This window comes from Dermacentor albipictus, chromosome 2 (genome assembly GCF_038994185.2).
Source record: "Dermacentor albipictus isolate Rhodes 1998 colony chromosome 2, USDA_Dalb.pri_finalv2, whole genome shotgun sequence".
Classification (NCBI taxonomy): Eukaryota; Metazoa; Arthropoda; class Arachnida; order Ixodida; family Ixodidae; genus Dermacentor; species Dermacentor albipictus.
The window spans coordinates 2,540,978-2,558,170 of record NC_091822.1 but is presented as its reverse complement, the minus strand read 5'-3'; the positions used below and the strand labels follow the sequence as shown (position 1 = coordinate 2,558,170).

Sequence of the window (17,193 nt, the reverse complement as noted above, 5' to 3'; positions counted from 1 at the left end):
GCAACTCGTGTCAAGGTGGGAGACACCGTCAGAATAAGATTTAACAGGAAAGGATTTTTTAACCTAAAATCAATGCCCAGATAGGACCATCTACTTTTCCACTCAGTGATGGGAAGAGGTGGCATGTGTCTAAGTTAACCTTAGTGATAAAGGATTCAGCAGGTAGTACATTGTGTACAAGTTATAGAGACTTTTTGTACTCATATTCAAATCTGGATAGTCATTCCGATGACTCGTCTGTAGTGACAGCGTCTTCTCATAGTTATAAGCGTCAGCTAAGTAGTTCATCTGACTGTATCACTTCCGGGTGTGTAGTCAGCAGTCGTCTCTGATTCCGTGGGGGAATCGGTAGCCTCCCAGGACTTGTTGGGACGTCGAGAGGAGCTTCCTGGGCAACCCTCTCCAGCTTTGAGCGACAACCACATTCAATTTTCCAACCAGGGGGAGGGCAATAGTAGTGGGACCACTGGGTCTTCGAAGTGGACCGGTACGCGTCGTAACCCCCAAAGTTCTTCTGAGGTACGCACGCGTCCTCATCGTGACAGAAAACGGCCTCCGTGGCTTGATGATTTTGTTTTCTGAGTGTAGAGCGTATGCCGTCTCAGGCAGTTCACATGTTTCGTTCACACAGGTATAAAATGTGTTCCTTGTTGCGGTGCAGTGAGTTTTGTGCCGTGTTCCTTGTCGGACTTTGTTTGAGTGACTGCCTGTGTTTTGGTGCCCAAGACTGGTGCGCGTGTATGTGAAATTGGGCGGGGACGGAGTGAATTTGTTGTGGACTTAAGTGCGTGCTTTGTGTGCGACTGGTGCGCATGTGTGAACGTGGGGGGGGAACGAACTGAAATTGCCTTTGGACTTAAGTGCGCGTCTTGTGGCGCGTTTCACTGTATGCTTGCTTTGTTTCCAGGGGGGGTGATGTAGTATAGTGTCACCCCTTGTCAGATCTCTGTGTTATCACACATTTATGTTTCATAGTAGTTTAGCTAGATGGCGCACCCCTCTGCTGTCTTGTGACGAGCTGGGACCAATCGGGAGGTGTCATTTGGCATGTGAAGTCCTTTTTAGTAATAAATGGCCGCGTGACGGCCCAGTCCTGTTCCGGTTTTCATCAGGAGCAGTTAGCTCCGTGTCTCCCTCTCTGCGTCGGCGCTCGCCGCGCGTTCGCTGGCCGGGGGCCCCCACTTGCCTGCCGCTGCCGACACAACACGTACTACATCAGTTTATTAGGTGATGACTGCGTTCGTACAACCTCGGTGCGCTTACTTAAAAAGAATGTGAATTTCTAAGTCGGTCACGATAGAAGCGTTCCTTGTCTTTTCATGCTATGTGATTAGCGATGATGCAGTTGCGCATGCTCTGCTGGCCTTGCTGGGACTACACCGATTCTAATAAAACTCGTTTGATAGTTCCAGTCGTTGTGATGTGAACCTCTCCTCGTGTCCTTTGTGTTTTTGACTAATTTTTTCGTTCAAGTATGTACCAACTGGCCCAGATTTCAACCCTTCTGCTAGGCAGAAGAAGCATTGCATTACATGCACAAAACTCTCGACTTTGCTTTGCAATCTTTGTTCGTGCATAACATTCTATTTTCAATTTTACGAACTTATGGGAAGTGGTCAAAAAAATTTTCTTGTGTCGCCGACAGGCAGCTAGTTATTTCAACCGTTCCAGACCTGTCTGCTGTCCGGAGCTGTTGGTCTACTTTCGTACCTTTATTGCCTGGTACCATATTGATTTGAGTTATACCTAGTTAATGGTTTGGCTACATCCCGCTTGAAATACAGGAGAGATCACAGCTCTTTTCGTTGTAGGCGCAAAGTTGTTGCGTTGCAACAGCACTCAACCAACGCGCACTGCAGACAGTAATGTCGAGAAAATGTGTGACCATCCTAACGGCCAATTTCCTAGAGTGGACCTACGTCCCATCATATGAAATATACCTGTCGATAATGTCCACTCCCCTCATCAATCGGTTATATTCCGATGTACTTCCTAGGTGCACTACTTCTTTTTTTTCATTTTATCCTTCCCCCACCACTTGCGCGAGGACATAAGGTCTGTTCCGACAGCGCTGGAATAGGAATTTACGCCTCTATTATCTTTTCATTTGACCAGACATTCCTTTCTATTCTCACGCACGAGCGAAGTCGATTCTGCACACGTTACTTTGCTGTTCATCGGGAAGCTTTACACCAGCGCCCGCGGTGCGGTTTGGATTTACTCTTCCAGGCTTGAACTTTTTCTCTTGAAGTAAGCGATCAAAAATCTCACCGCAGCTGTGCCACTTTCCATCACACCGATGTTCTGACGGCGTGTGCTGGCGGTGATCAAGTCAGATGTGGCCATGTATGCCTGTGCGCTTGACACTATGCTTCTTAATTTAGTTAGTACACAAATGTTTACAGCAGTGTAACAGCTCTCCTCTCCGATAATTTGCTATCGCAATAAATGCTTCGATTGTCTCGTAGTGTCCTCCAGCTGTCCAGAGTTGAGAGCCTTCCTAAGCAGATCTTACTTTCCTCAACTCGGCGGGGAACGCTCCACTAATTAAGAGTAGTCGGTTAGAACGGTGACGTCTTGGCCATCGATAAAAACCTCGAGGTCGGTGGTTCTTCGCCTAGCATTGCGGTTAGGCTGTGGCGCCGGATGACGGCTGCATCGCGTTGTACCGGTGCTGTAATGTCGCGTCGTATGGCTTTGTTGAGGCGGCGTCTGCTTGGATACAGGGCGTGGTCTATATGGCAGCATTTCGTTGCGGCATTGTCGAGATGGCTCTTGCAACGTCGGCGGCGGAGGATCTTCGGCACTTCGAGATACAACAACCTCGCCTTCTTCCGCTATTGGTTTCAGTTTTTTGGACATGGGCTAATCGACCGCCCACGGATTAGGCCAGTACGTGTGTGGTCGGCGCTGCGCCGATAGGTAGCGGCCTGGTGACGGCAAACGGGAAGGTCGTCAGGGCCTACACGGCGTTGTGGCGAAGTAGTTGGTGATGTCTCGAGGTAGTTCGCCTAGCTGTGGACGTGGTGCATTGACAGCGAAGCCTCGTAGTCCCATCTCGAGGCATGGGCAACGGCAGTAGACATGGCCGGCTTCTCCGCTATGTAATATAGCCGGCCGTGGTCTGGAGCGCGCCATACGTTAGCCTTTCTTGGAGCGCTGTGCCGGCCGACAGGCTGGTGGGCTGGTAGCGGCGGCAGCAGCGGCGGCTAGCGACGCAACTGCGGTGGGACCTGATTTGGGCACGGATGTGAGGGCTGGTGACAGCGGCGTAGCTCGTCACATCTGGCTGAGGCTGCGGTAGTTCAGGGACTGCTGAACTACCGCAGCAGATTCAGCAGTCGACTGCTGAATCTGCTCGCGAATGACGTCAGCAATTCAATTCACTTGATCCGCCGAGGAGTTGCAATGGAAGTTGGTGGTAACTCCGTTAGGCAGGATACCAGCAAGCTATCGCAGGAGACGAAAGATCTCATCAAGAATCATAAATGTATGAAAGCATCTAACCCTACAGCTAGAATAGAACTGGCAGAACTTTCGAAGTTAATCAACAAGCGTAAGACAGCTGACATAAGGAAGTATAATATGGATAGAATTGAACATGCTCTCAGGAACGGAGGAAGCCTAAAAACAGTGAAGAAGAAACTAGGAATTGGCAAGAATCAGATGCATGCGTTAAGAGACAAAGCCGGCAATATCATTACTAATATGGATGAGATAGTTCAAGTGGCTGAAGAGTTCTATAGAGATTTATACAGTACCAGTGGCAACCACGATGAGAATGGAAGAGAAAATATCCTAGACGAATTCGAAATCCCAAAGGTAACGCCGGAAGAAGAAAGCCTTGGGAGAGATGCAAAGGGGGAAGGCAGCTGCGGAGGATCAGGTAACAGCAGATTTGTTGAAGGATGGTGGACAGATTGTTCTAGAGAAACTGGCCACCCTGTATACGCAATGCCTCATGACCTCGAGTGTACCGGAATCTTGGAAGAACGCTAACATAATCCTAATCCATAAGAAAGGGGACGCCAAAGATTTGAAAAATTATAGGCCGATCAGCTTACTGTCCGTTGCGTACAAACTATTTACTAAGGTAATCGCAAATAGAATCAGGAGCACATTAGACTTCTGTCAAGCAAAGGACCAGGCAGGATTCCGTAAAGTCTACTCAACAATAGATCATATTCACACTATCAGTGAGGTGATAGACAAAAGTGCGGAATATAACCAACCCTTATATATAGCTTTCATTGATTACGAAAAAGCGTTTGATTCTGTCGAAACCTCAGCAGTCATGGAGGCATTACGGAATCAGGGTGTAGACGAACCGTATGTAAAAATAGTGAAAGATATCTATAGCGGCTCCACAGCCACCGTAGTCCTTCATAAAGCAAGCAACAAAATCCCAATAAAGAAAGGCGTCAGGCAGGGAGATACGATATCTCCAATGCTATTCACAGCGTGTTTACAGGAGGTATTCAGAGACCTGGATTGGGAAGAATTGGGGATAAAATTTAATGGAGAATACCTTAGTAACTTGCGATTCGCTGATGATATTGCCTTGCTTAGTAACTCAGGGGACCAATTGCAATGCATGCTCACTGACCTGGAGAGGCAAAGCAGAAGGGTGGGTCTTAAAATTAATCTGCAGAAAACTAAAGTAATGTTTAACAGTCTCGGAATAGAACAGCAGTTTACGATAGGTAGTGAGGCACTGGAAGTCGTAAGGGAATACATCTACTTAGGGCACGTAGTGACGGCGCATCCGGATCATGAGACGGAAATAATCAGAAGAATAAGAATTGGCTGGGTTGCATTTGGCAGGCATTCTCAGATCTGGAACAGCAGGTTGCCATTATCCCTCAAGAGAAAAGTATATAATAGCTGTGTCTTACCAGTACTCACCTACGGGGCAGAAACCTAGAGGCTTACGACAAGGGTTCTACTAAAATTGAGGACGACGCAACGAGCTATGGAAAGAAGAATGATAGGTGTAACGTTAAGGGATAACAAAAGAGCAGATTGGGTGAGGGAACAAACGCGAGTTAATGACATCTTATTTGAAATCAAGAAAAAGAAATGGGCATGCGCAGGACATATAATGAGGAGGGAAGATAACCGATGGTCATTAAGGGTTACGGACTGGATTCCAAGGGAAGGGAAGCGTAGCAGGGGGTGGCAGAAAATAGGTGGGCGGATGAGATTATGAAGTTTGCAGGCACGGCATGGCTACAATTAGTACGTGACCGGGGTTGTTGGAGAAGTATGGGAGAGGCCTTTGCCCTGCTGTGGGCGTAACCAGGCTGATTATGATGATGATGATGATGATGATGATGATGCGCCGAAGCGAACATCTTAAGCTCCTCCTGCACGGCCGCTCTGATGGTCTCGTACAGATCTTCGCTGCATAGTGTTTCAACTTCGGCGTTGTTGGTCGTGAGTGTACGGCGGTTGAATTACATGTTCCTTATCTCTAGCGTCTTTTAGTTCCAGTGGCTTTAGAAAGAAACTCCTCCATGTTCTTCGACGGGTTTCGTACCACTTTGGGAAGGAGTTCTTGCTGGGCATCGTGCATGAAAGAACGCATTCTATTTCCTCAGTCATGTAGGGGTTGGGTTGTTGAAACAGACGAGTCATTTCCTTTGTGAGAATCCTGACGTGGCCACTCGGGAGTTCTATTCGGGCGTCAAGTAGTGATTCGGCCTTGTCTTTTCGTGTGACGTTAGTAAAGCTTTTGAAAAACCTGCTATGGAACAGGTCCCACGTTGATGAAGTAGGCTCCTGATTCTCCAACCAGGTCCTCCCGGTTTTTTCTAAGTAGAAGTACACATGGTGCAGCTTCACCTCGGCGTCAATGCCAACACGGTCATGCCAACATGGTCGAAAGGTCTGGCAGGGCGAGTAAAGTTTACAGAGTACCTGCGAAAGTGAGGAGGCGTCTCGCGCATTGGCACGTAGCGCATGAATGGACGTTCTGGTGAACGAATCTGTACATGCCTCGCCAGTAGTATCGGAGACGAAGACGGGAGTATGTTTTGGAGACGCCAGTGCGGCCGCATCGGTGGTCATCGTGAAATGCTGTGCAGATGTGTGACCGCAGGTGACGGGGAAAAACGAGTAGTCATCGACGTCAATTGGTGAGGCAACTCCGTCAACACAACAGATCTTCGCGGATGGCAAAGTGTTGTGCTTGACGACAAACGATGCGTGAGAGAGACTCAGCTGAGTGGTGAGACAAGAAGTCCAGCAGTGAAGATAACCAGGGAGTTTTACGCAGCACGGCCGGCGTGTCGTTGAAGGTAATAGCTGACAAATCGCAGGCAGAAGTTTGTGAGCAAACAGGGCCAGTAGGCAGTGGAGAATGGAATAGGGCTTCGGCATCTGAATGTTTACGTGCAGAGCGATAAATGACACGTATGTCATAGTATTGAAGGCGTAAAGCCCAACTAGCGAGGCGGCCAGTGGGTCTTTCAAGGACGACAACCAGCATAAGGTGTAGCGGTCAGTGACAACGTCAAACTGATTTTTATTTTATTTATTTATTTACAGCATACTGCAGGCCGCGTGGCCCAAGCAGGAGGGGCATGGTAACAAATAAAAGTACATGTATAAAAGGCAGAGTTGCAAAAATATGAAATTCAAGAAATGAAACAATATAACACGAAACAGCAATGTTAGTTAGGAAATATTATTAATATGAGTTTGGATTGATTCAGGTGAGTTGAGATGATGGAAAGGGATGAGGTTCCATTCTTCTATGGTTTGAGGAAAGAATGAAAATTTAAAGAGGTTTGTCCTGGCAACGTAAGGGGAGAGAGCGAGGGGGTGAGAATGACGGGTTTTCCTGAATGCGGAAAGTGTTATGTATGGACTAGGATCTAAAGAAAATTTACGGTTTATCAAGGAGTAGAGGAACTGCAGGCGTATTATTTTTCTCCTCGTTTGAAGGGTGTGAAAGCCATTTGTACGCAGTAATTCAGAAACAGACTCTTCTCGGCCGTATTTGGAAAAAATAAAACTTATGGCTCTTCTCTGTATCCTTTCAAGGGCGTAAATGTTGGTTTTGGTAAACGGGTCCCAAATAACTCACGAGTATTCCAATTTGGGTCGAATAAATGTGGTATAGGCTAAGGATTTCACTTCATGGGATGCATGTTTCAGCTTATGGCGAAGTAGACATAGCTTTCTGAAAGCGGCGGAGGCGGTAGCAGCAATATGGCTATTCCAATTTAGGTTTTTAGTAATTGTAATTCCAAGATACTTGTACTCGCTCACTTCGGCCAAGGGATCTTGGCCAATAGAATAAGAAAATTTTAGGGGTAGTTTTTTGTTTGTTATACGTAGAAGCACAGATTTATCTGAGTTAAGTTTCATTCCCCACTTGTTGCTCCACTCAAGAATGTTGTTTAAGGCTAAATGAAGAGATAGTTGATCATGAACTGTACTAATATCGTTAAAAATGATACAGTCGTCTGCGAACAGACGAATATTGACAGGGGCCTCTATTACATCAACTATGTCGTTACAGTAAATAAGAAATAGTAGCGGGCCAAGGACGCTGCCTTGAGGCACGCCAGAGGTTACCGAAAGAGAATCGGACTGCTGCCCATCAATCACTACTTACTGTTTGCGACGCGTCAAGTAAGCTGAGGCCTAGGACAGGATAAAGGTAGGAAGACCAAGGAATTCTAATTTACAAATTAATTTATCGTGAGGAACTACATCAAATGCTTTTTGAAAATCCAAAAATATCACATCCACTTGGCCAGCCTTGTCAAGGACAGAAGCAAACGAGTGAATGACTGTGCTTAATTGGGTGACTGTCGAGAGCCCCTTCCTGAAGCCATGCTGGAAAGGAGATAAAATGTTACGCTTGTTTAAGAAATCATTAATGTAGTCAGCAACAATGTGTTCAATTAATTTACAAGAAGAGGATAATATGGAAATCGGACGGTAATTTAGGACTGAGCTTGGGTCACCTTTTTTTAATATAGGGACAACACGTGCTACTTTCCAATCGAGTGGAAGTACCGCGGAATGTAGAGACGCCTGAAAGATTACTACAAGGAATTTACTTAAATGTTCCGCATAACGCCGAAGGAAGGTGTTGGGAATGCCGTCTGGACCAACAGATGATTTTACTTTTAACCGGAGGAGCATGTTAAGTACACCTTCATGAGAAATGTTAACGTCAGAAGAGCAGGATGGTGAAGTTTGGAAAGAGGGTTCAGTTGGTGGTGAGAAGACACTGTGGAAGTGGTCATTTAAAAGGTTAGCAATAGCCTTGGGATCAGTTATTGAAATGTTATCATGGATAATGTTCGTTATGGATTTATTCCGTTCCTTAATAAAGTTACAGAACTTCTGGGGATCGTCCTTAATAAAATTTGGTAAAGTGTTGCTGAAATAAAAATTCTTTGCTTCTGCAATGGCCTCTGAAAGGGCGACACGAACACTGGTTAAATTGTCAGTAGCTGGGCCTTTCTTTCTTAGGCGTTTGGCTTTACGTTTTAATTGAATAGTGCGTCTATTCATCCATGGTGTATGTTTAGCAGGCTTTTTAAGTTTGTTAGGTATAAATTGATCAATGCAGAATAAACACATTGCTTTAAACTTTTCCCAAAGCTGCAGAACGTCATTCTGGCGAAATTCAGAAAGACAAGAGTCCAGATAATCTGTTATCCGCACATCATCAGCCTGCGCAAAATTTTTTACAATTGTAAGCGCATGCGTGCCATGTGCGCGGGTAACATTCAAGGGAAATGATACAACAATAAGAGCATGGTCAGACAGCCCAGGTTCGATAGATACAGAATAATCGGAAAAAGAGCGTTCAAGAAAAACAAGGTCAAGGAGCGAACCAGGGCCATTAGCAAATCTGGTAGGTTCACGAACTACTTGTACAAGGTTGTGGTCGAGCATCATATCAAAAAGCACATTTGCGTCGGTAACAGAACCGGCACTAGACATAATACGATCCCAGTCAATGCCCGGCAAGTTAAAATCCCCAACCACTAAAAGCTTATTTCTATTGAACTGTGCCATCTGTTCACTTATAGTAAATAAATAATCGGGGAAGGCTAAATGAAGAGATAGTTGATCATGAACTGTACTAATATCGTTAAAAATGATACAGTCGTCTGCGAACAGACGAATATTGACAGGGGCCTCTATTACATCAACTATGTCGTTACAGTAAATAAGAAATAGTAGCGGGCCAAGGACGCTGCCTTGAGGCACGCCAGAGGTTACCGAAAGAGAATCGGACTGCTGCCCATCAATCACTACTTACTGTTTGCGACGCGTCAAGTAAGCTGAGGCCTAGGACAGGATAAAGGTAGGAAGACCAAGGAATTCTAATTTACAAATTAATTTATCGTGAGGAACTACATCAAATGCTTTTCAAAAACCGTTCGTTCGGCTCAAAGGAGACTGCGCCTTTTCGTCACCAACTGAGGTGATCAAGAGGAGGGGACCAGCCTCTTTCCGACTTGGAGACGCCCATACGTGGAATGCCTCCAAGCTTTCCAGGGTTCCAGAGAGGGGCACCTGGGAAGCAGGCCCACCTGCCACGCCGCAGCCGCGGTTTCCTGATGCGCTGCAGCCCACCACGCCGCAGCCGTCTTCTTGGCAGCACCTTCTGTGCAAAAACGAAATATAAGTTAAAGAGACTGCTAAGGCGTATCTGTTCGTAAAGGCGTACTTGTTCCGTTTATTTACCGTTATTGCTTGTGTTCGTGCATGTGACTGCAATTCCTTTGCACCATGATGGTTAGTCTGGTATCATCATCATCATCAGCCTAGTTACGCCCACTGCAGGGCAAAGGCCTCTCCCATACTTCTCCAACTACCCCGGTCATGTACTAATAGTAGCCATGTTGTCCCTGCAAACGTCTTAATGTCATCCGCCCACCTAACTTTCTGCCGGCCCCTGCTACGCTTCCCTTCCCTTCGAATCCAGTCCGTAACCCTTAGTGACCATCGGTTATCTTCCCTCCTCATTACATGTCCGGCCCATGCCCATTTCTTTTTCTTGATTTCAACTAAGATGTCGTTTACCCGCGTTTGTTGCCTCACCCAATCTGCTCTTTTCTTATCCCTTAACGTTACACCCATCATTCTTCTTTCCATAGCTCGTTGCGTCGTCCTCAATTTCAGCAGAACCCTTTTCGTAAGCCTCCAGGTTTCTGCCCCATATGTGAGTATTGGTAACACACAGCTGTTATACACTTTCCTTTTGAGGGATATTGGCAACCTGCTGTTCATGATTTGAGAATGCCTGCCAAACGCACCCCAGCCCATTCTTATTCTTCTGGTTATTTCAGTCTGGTGATCCGGATCCGTGGTCACTACCTGCCCGAAGTAGATGTATTCCCTTACCACTTCCAGTGCTTCGCTGCCTATCGTAAACTGCTGTTCTCTTCCGAGACTGTTAAACAATACTTTAGTTTTCTGCAGATGAATTTTCAGACCCATCCTTCTGCTTTGCCTCTCCAGGTCAGTGAGCATGCATTGCAATTGGTCTCCTGAGTTACTAAGCAAGGCAATATCATCAGCCAATCGTAAGTTGCTAAAGTATTCTCCATCAACGTTTATCCCCAATTCTTCCCACTCCAGGCCTCTGAATACCTCCTGTAAACAAGCTGTGAATAGCATTGGATATATCGTATATCCCTGTCTGACGCCTTTCTTTATAGGGATTTTGTTGCTTTCTTTGTGGAGGACTACGGTGGCATTGGAGCCGCTATAGATATCTTTCAGTATTTTTACATATGGCTCATCTACACCCTAATTCCGTAGTGCCTCCATGACTGCTGAGGTTTCGACTGAATCAAACGCTTTCTCTTAATCAATGAAAGCTATATATAAGGGTAGGTTATATTCTGCACATTTCTCTATCACTTGATTGATAGTGTGCATATGGTCTATTGTTGAGTAGCCTTTACGGAATCCTGCCTGGTCCTTTGGTTGACAGAAGTCTAAGGTGTTCCCGATTCTATTTGCGATTACCTTAGTAAATACTTTGTAGGCAACGGACAGTAAGCTGGTCGGTCTATAATTTTTCAAGTCTTTGGCGTCCCCTTTCTTATGGATTAGGATTATGTTAGCATTCTTACAAGATTCCGGTACGCTCGAGTGTGGTGTTGAGCGAAGGTGGAAGGCAGACTCCAGCCATCCCGAAGTAAAAGCCGTTTATTTAGCATATACAACCAAATATATAATGAAGAACAGAAGCGCCCCCTGGGGACTAATGAACTGAAATGAATAACGAAACTAAATATAACATACTCCCTCCCTTATTTTTAGTGGTTAGTTGTTAGTAAGTATTAGTAACGAAAACTCCAAAGCATGCACACTGTACTTATTTACACATATTCACAACCTATGTACACAATGACAGACCGCGAACTAATTGGTCTGATAGTCTTTGAGCCAGGCCGGTGGCCGGCGCTCTCGTGTCGGCCGCGTTGGACGTCGCACTGGCGACGGGTTCGTTGACTGCTGCTGCGGTATGCCAGGAGACCGCGCCTGCGTACTAGGAGAAGGAGGCTGTAGCACGGCAGGCTGTGGTGCCTCAGGAGACCGCGGCTGCGGCGTGGTGGGCTGCAGCGCATCAGGAAACCGCGGCTGCGGCGTGGCAGGTGGGCCTGCTTCCCAGGTGCCCCTCTCTGGAACCCTGGGAAGCTTGGAGGCATTCCACGTATGGGCGTCTCCAAGTCGGAAAGAGGCTGGTCCCCTCCTCTTGATCACCTCAGTTGGTGACGAAAAGGCGCAGTCTCCTTTGAACCGAACGAACGGTTTTTTGATGCGGACAAAATCGCCTGCGGCTATCTTCGTCTTCTTGGCGGCTCTCCTTTTGTCCGTGTAGTGCTTGCTGCTTTGCTGCTGACGCCGAACCCTTTGACGAAGTCGCGTCAACTCCTTGGCTGGATCTTCCGCAAATGCTGGTGCTGAGAAACCCACAATAGCCAGCCTGGTTCGCGGCATTCTACCATGCAGCAGAACTGCTGGGGAGACCCCGGTGGTGGCATGCGGAGTACAGCGGTAAACGGCAAGGTATTCTGTGACAGCTTGTCGGAGTGGTCGTCTTTCGAGGAGTGAGACTTGAATGAAGTTTTTCAATGTGCGATTGAAACGTTCTATTTGCCCATTGGCTTGGGGGTAGTATACCGAAGAATGTGAAAGACTGATGCCTGTGTTTCGCTGGGAAGTTATGAACTCACGCGAAGTGAACTGAGGTCCATTGTCACAAACGATCTCTTCCGGATAGCCTTCACGGGCAAAAACACTTCTTAAAAAGTCTTTCACGGTGCTCGTGGACACTTCACTGCAAAAATACACCTCTTGCCATTTAGAATGGTAGTCAACAAGCGTTATAGCAAATCTGCTGTTGTAAGCTGCATGCTCCAAAGGACCAACAATGTCTAGGCCAAGCTTTTGCCACGGTCGCTGAGACCATTCAACAGGTTGCAACGGTGCTGGTGATGTTTTGGCGGACTTATCTGCCTCCAGGCAGATATGGCAGTGTGTTACTGCCGTTTCCACTTGCTGATCCATTCGTGGCCACCAGAACCGCTCACGCAGTCGCGCCTTCGTGCGCGTGATACCCGGATGTGTCTCGTGCGCGGTGCCGATGATCTGAGCCGTGAGGGAGGACGGAACAACGAGGCACTCTACACGCAGAAGCAGGTTATCGACAACAGAAAGTTCTTCCCAAATGGCGTAGAATGGTTTCGCCTCTTCTGGTATGGATTTCTTTGGCGGCCAGGAACTCAGCACGAATGACTTGATGGTTTCCAGGCAACTGTCGTTGAGGGCGGCCTGCCTGAACTTCTCCTTAGTCACGCAGGCTGGCTCAATGAACGAGACAATTTCTTCCTCCTTAGCAATCTCTGCCTCTGAGGTAGGTGCTGGTAGCCGAGAGAGTGCATCTGCTACAATGTTTGTGGACCCCTTGCGGTATTCAACAGTGAAATTGTAGCAAAGCAGTCGTGCATTCCATCGTGCAATTCGGAGTGGGCGTCTTCCATGTCCTTGTGACGACAGCAAGGACACCAGTGCCTGGTGGTCTGTTCGAATTGTGAAATGGCGACCCCACAGGTACGTGTGCCATCGCTCACACGCCCACATGCACGCAAGAACTTCTCGTTCACCGATTGAATATTTTCTCTCTGCAGGCGAGAGTGTATGAGATGCGAAAGCGACTGTGCGGAGCTCGTGGCCACTTTGTTGCTGCAGGACTGCTCCCAGCCCACAGTCGGACGCGTCGGTCGACACAATTACTGGCAATGACGGATCGAACATCTGGAGGACTGTACTCGACGAAAGCATTTCTTTGACCCTCCGGAAACTGCTGTCTGCTTCGGCAGACCAGATGAATGGCTCATGTTTACGAAGTAAGACTCTCATAGGCTCAACCACTTGTGCCAAGTGTGGAACAAACTTGGAGTAGTATTCTACGAGGCCCAGAAACGAACGAAGGGCGGCCACATCAGTTGGCACTGGTGTGTTATCTATGGAGTCTACTTTCTCTGGAAGTGGCGAGATACCACGTGCAGTGACCTTGTGCCCTAGAAATGCAAGTTCTGAAACGTCGAAAAGGCATTTGTTGTTCAGTTTCAGACCTGTGTTCTTGATCTTTTGCAGCACGGTCTTCAAGTTTGAAAGGTGTTGTTCTGCGGTCTTGCCAAAAATGATGATATCATCAATGTAGAACAACACGCCAGGGCAGTGCTCAAGGATTTTCGCCATCATCTTCTGAAATGCCGCTGGGGCAGAAACCAACCCAAAGCAAACTCTTTTAAAACGGAAAAGGCCATCATGGGTGATGAAAGCTGTCAGATCCCTGCTGTCAGGGTGCAAGAGAACCTGGTGGTAAGTAGAAGCCAAGTCAAGTTTGGAGAAGCGTGTAGCGCCTACGAAAGCGTGAAGCAGCTCCTTTGTATGGGGCAATGGGAAACTGTCTGGAACAATAGCTTTGTTCGGCTCTCGAAGGTCTACACAGACCCTGATGCTACCATCTTTCTTGTTAACAACAACAATGGGGGACACCCATTCAGAAGCATCGATCTGCTCGATGATATCAAGGCTCAGCAACCTCTGAAGCTCATTTGATACTGGTGACCGGAGAGAATACGGCAGACGGCGAAGCTTCGAAGTTACAGGCTGCACGCCTTGCCGTGTCTTGATGCGATGCGTGAACTCCTTAGCAAGACCCAACTTGGGACTGAAAAGTGAACTGAACTCATATGCTAAGGCTGGCGGAAGAGCTTTGTTATCGGGTTGCGCGCTTGACGGTGTGGAAATAGAACAGGATAGCGGGTCAACAAGAGTCGGCTGCGGAGCAATGGACGTGTGTAAGCACTTGAGAGCAGAACCCTCAATGCGAAGATCCAAGGCTTTAATGCCGTCAAGACCGATCAGGCAAGTTTCTCGGTGAACAACATAAAAACTTAGCGACGCTGTGCGGCCTTTAAATCAAACGTCTGCCTGGAAACAACCTAGCACTGGAATCGGCCGTTGAGAGTAGTTAAACAGAGTAACATGTGGAGCAGGCAGAAGCGGAACGCTCTGAAAATATCGACTGAATTCTTGCTCTGACAGGATTGAAACAGACGACCCTAAATCAACAAGGAATGTCAAAGTGACATTCGCGACTTCCACTTGAATATGAATTCCGCTACGCGCGGAACGTTGCACAGTCAAAACTTCCTCAGCACTGCTGGAAGACGAAACATCTTCATGAAATTCAACTTCACGCACTCGGCCTTGCATTTGGGTTAGCTTGCGGTTGCATATTGACACGTATACTGAACTCATGTGCTAAGGACGTGATCCCGCCTGCCTACAAAATAATTCGTAGAGACAGGACTACTAGGGGTGGTGGGGTAGCTGTTATTAGAGCATGGTCAGACAGCCCAGGTTCCATAGATACAGAATAATCGGAAAAAGAGCGTTCAAGAAAAACAAGGTCAAGGAGCGAACCAGGGCCATTAGCAAATCTGGTAGGTTCACGAACTACTTGTACAAGGTTGTGGTCGAGCATCATATCAAAAAGCACATTTGCGTCGGTAACAGAACCGGCACTAGACATAATACGATCCCAGTCAATGCCCGGCAAGTTAAAATCCCCAACCACTAAAAGCTTATTTCTATTGAACTGTGCCATCTGTTCACTTATAGTAAATAAATAATCGGGGGAAGAGTCAGGTGGTCTGTACACCGGACATAAAATAAAAACATGACCATAAATACTCAGTTTTACGAAATAACTTTCGGTGTTGCTTGACTCTGATAACAGAATGGCCTCCATGGACGATTTTACAATAACAGCTACCCCACCACCCCTAGTAGTCCTGTCTCTACGAATTATTTTGTAGGCAGGCGGGATCACGTCCTTGTCACTGATTTCGCTATGAAGCCAGGTTTCTGTTATAACTGCAACGTGTGGCGAGTGCGACAAAAGAATTGATTCTAGTTGAATTGTCTTATTCACGATGCTTCGTGCGTTAATGTTCAGTAATCTGATAAGTTTCTCTTTGACTGGTCAATCAGAATGTTGACCAGTACGTGGATTAGAGGCTATCTCGCGTTGGTTTGTTTTGTCATTCCAGATGAACATATCATTGTTAATGCGTAGCTTATCATGCTGAAGTGAAACCTTCTTTCCGAGCGATTTGTCATGTTTGGCACTTTCCCATAATAGCTTGCGCTTCTTCAAAGTGACCTGCGAATAGTCGTTTTGAACGAAAATGTTGGTTCCCTTCAGTTTAGAAACATTTTTAAATATTGTTACTTTCTCATTATAATCCTGGGCATAAAGATAAGCATGAAATTTGCCGATTGCCCAAACAATCGCCAAACATTCATTTTCCGTCACAGAACAGTTGGGTTCTGCATTCGTTAGGGTGCGGCTGGCATATGCGACAACATACTCGTCAAAGCCGTCTTCCCGTTGGACGAGAATGGCGCCACGTCCGACACCACTAGCATCCGTATGAATCTCCTAAGGCGCATTGCGATCAAAGTAGCGCAATACTGGAGGGGTCGTGAAGAGCCGGCGCAGCCTTGTGAATGAGTCGTCACACTCAGAATTCCAAGCCGAGAGGTCAGACGTGCCAGTAAGAAGCTACATCAAGAGGGCGCTGATCGAGGCTGAATTACGGATGAAATGCCGGAAATGCGAAGACAAACTGCTGAAGCTACGCAGTTCCTTCAGAGTCGTGGGCTAGGGGTACTCAGCAATAACGCGAAGTTTGGCAGAATCTGGAAGGGTTCCCTTTTTCTTGGTGATGTGGCCTAGGATGGTAGGCTTACGGACACCCAAATGACATTTTGTTTTCAAATTGCAACGCAGCTCTCACTAGACACACAAGAACTTGCTCAAGGTGGGTGAGATGCTATTCGAAATATGCAGAAAAGACCGCACTGTCATCCAAAGAGCAATGACATGCGTGCCATTTAAGACCTCTGAGAATAGCTTCTATAATTCTCTCGAAAGTGGCAGGCGCGTTGCAAAAGCCGAAAGGCATTTAACTTATACTATCCATCAGGAGTTACAAAAACCGTCTTTTGACGGTCGGCTTCAGCCATCGGCACTAGCCAATACCCGGAGCGCAGATCCAGAGAAGAGAACTCAGCTCATTGCAGGCAATCCAGGGCGTCCTCGTTGAGCGGTAGAGGATAGACAACCTTGCGGGTCATCTTGTCCGGCGGTAATCGACGCAAAATCTGATTGAGCCATCATTTTTCCACGCCGGCACGACCGGAGACGTCCAAGGGCTGGATTGCACCTCGTTTCAGCATGTCGTCAACGTGTTTGTCAATAACACGGCGTTCAGCTGCGGAAACACGGTATGGACGCTAACGCAGCGGTGCATTCTGACCGGCGTCAATGCGGCGAACAACAGCCGTTGTGCGGCCCAAGAAAGTTTGCCGAGGTCGAAAGAAGCACGGAAACGTTCAAGGAATTGAACTTGACCGCGTTGACCTGGCGTAAGCGCGTCGATGACGCGCTTACGCCAGGTCAACGCCAGGTCAGGAAAACTAGGGAACGTGGGGCTGCTGCGGCAGCAGAACTGACGACACCTAGAGGCAGTAGTGCCTTCCGGAAGGTAGGCCACATGGAAGAATGACATCAAAAGTATGGATACGTCGCACATATTTGCCGTGTAACAACGTTGACAAGGAAAT

The 17,193-nt window shown here is 47.1% G+C and overlaps 1 protein-coding gene across 3 annotated transcripts in view; it reads left to right on the top strand.

Annotated features, from left to right (window-relative positions):
• Positions 1-17,193, top strand: part of LOC135921112 (uncharacterized) — a 424,568-nt gene that overhangs the window by 211,856 nt on the left and 195,519 nt on the right. The gene's annotated exons all lie outside the window — the stretch shown is intronic.